Source organism: Berghia stephanieae, chromosome 12, assembly GCF_034508935.2.
Source record: "Berghia stephanieae isolate SIO BIC M18660-M18661 chromosome 12, UCSD_Bste_1.3, whole genome shotgun sequence".
Lineage (NCBI taxonomy): Eukaryota > Metazoa > Mollusca > Gastropoda > Nudibranchia > Aeolidiidae > Berghia > Berghia stephanieae.
In genome coordinates this window covers 18,025,195-18,027,694 of record NC_088371.1, presented here as the reverse complement: position 1 = coordinate 18,027,694, position 2,500 = coordinate 18,025,195, and positions in this window count along the sequence as shown.

Genomic DNA, 2,500 nt, shown 5'->3' with positions numbered 1-2,500 from the left:
AGCTCAAAAATCTCAACGGAAATAATCTGCAAAGTGTCACCGCCTGGTCGTCTCTGCGATATTGTGAATTATTATGTACATAAAAAAAAACAACAAAAAACAACAACAAAAGGTAAAAAAAAAAAAAGAAAAAAAACGATAGAAAAAAAATAAATAAAGATCCGTACAGCATGAATTCGTGATGGGCATTATGCTATATTTCAATCATCGGGTAATCCGAAGTATGATACTAAAGCGTGCAGAAACAATTCTTGGTCTATGTGACAAAATTCTACCTTGATAATATTTTTGATATATTTCGGGTCAAAAGAAAGTTACAAATTACCAAGGCGTTAACTGAGAAAAATGAGAAGCCATTTAACTTATGGAAATGGGGTACGAGTGGGTCGGTTAATTTGTTAATGAAACACTACTAACACCACTGTGGTTTCTGCCTAATGATCAGACATCGTGTATATGAAAATGACATAAAGAGGGGAAAAATCAATTATAGAACTCTTACAACCATTAGCAATATTGAAGAGGGGGCTAGTGATATTAGATTATGCATTCAAAAACTCATTCATTGGACAGCTTATTCTGGTACTATAATCAATTTGATTCTCGCTAGCCCTTTAAATTGTGCATTGGAATTAAATTCACTTGTCTGATGTCACGTCGACAAGCAACGGCGGCCATCGTGGTTCTAAACAAAGAAAATGGGTACATTTTATTCTTCATGCTGGCGAGAATTTTTCAGATGTCATGTGATTAGAATGTATAAAAGTCAAAACATGATCATATTTATAATGGTTTTCTCCTATGGATACACTTTTATGTTCGTTGGAGAAATATTTCATAAGGGCGTCCGCCATTGTTCCGATAGTTTAGAGCCAGTTACTAAGTTACCATGTGTCATTACGAGGGAAGTGACGTCATGACTGTTGAAGCGTATTGGAATCTCCTGTTAATTCCGCAGTGGTCAGTGGTCCTCATTCATCACACCGTCTTTTGGCTGACATTCCTCCCCAAAAAAAAACATGGATTGTGCAATTAAGCTGGGGTTCGTATTCTTTCAAAACGATTTCATTTATATTAGATCTTGTTCATGGAAAGCGTTATACTTTGTTTATTAATCTCTCCTGATTATAAATAGATCAGGTTACATTTATAGCACAGGGTCAAAAGAAAACACCTGGTTGACAGATAGATGGCTCCAGTGGCGGTTCTAGCCTATTTACAGTGGTGGGGCAAAGATGATTAGGTCATATATATATATATATATATATATATATATATATATATATATATATATATATATATTTTCATTTATCTTTTTATTTTTTAAAAGTTATTTATTTATTTATTTATTTTTTAATTATTTTTTTTAATTATTATTTTTTTCACCTTTAAAAAATAATATTTCAACCACAAATAATCACATTCATAATGAAATGACAATACCAGTAGATTTTGATTATTCCAAACGTAATCAAAAATGAATCACGAAAGAGAATACAACTAAAAAATAAAGCGACGAGACATAATGCGACAACACCTTGACAATACAAGTCCATTTCGTTCACTCGAAAAATTAAAGATTTGCTTTAATCCCTCAACGGCGAGATTAATATTTCTGTTACATTACTGGTTTTCAGTAGTATGTGGTAACCATAAAGTTTTAATCGAGAAGCAACAACAGCGATATGACTCGAGTTTCATTCAGAGCTCAAATTGCATTTAACTGCTGTCTTGATGATTAGAATGATTGTGCCGGTGGTGGTAGTGGTTGGAATAGTGGTAGCGGTGGTGGTGGTGGTGGAGGAGGATGTAATTATGGTAGTGGTTTTGGTGGTGCTGTTGGTTAGAATGATATTTATGGAGACGATGACGGAAATTTTATGATGATGTTGATATTGTTTTTATTGCTATTGTAGTACTTGTTGTTAATATTGTTGTTGTTGTTAATGATGAAGATGATGATGATGATGATGATGATGATGATGATGATGATGATGATAATGATGATGATGATAATGATGATGATAATGATGATTATGATGACAACGACGATGTCGTCGACAATGATGGTTACCATACGATATTACAATATTACAAAGTTTATTCAATCTTAGGCTTTCGACAATAAATCATACAATTTGATGACCACATACATGAAAGTGGAAAAAAATGGTAAATGGAACCAAACAATAAACTGATACCATTAATAACCACAAAAAATACAACAATAGTAATACCACCAATACGTACAATAATAATAATAATAATAATAATAATAATAATAATAATAATAATAATAATAATAATAATAATAATAATAATAATAATAATAACAATAACAATGATAATAATGATGATAATAATAATATAATAATAATAATAATAATAATAAAAATAATAATAATAATAATAATAATAATAATAATAATAATAATAACAATAATAATATTACCATCATCATTACTACCACCACCATCATTACTACTACCACCACCGCTAC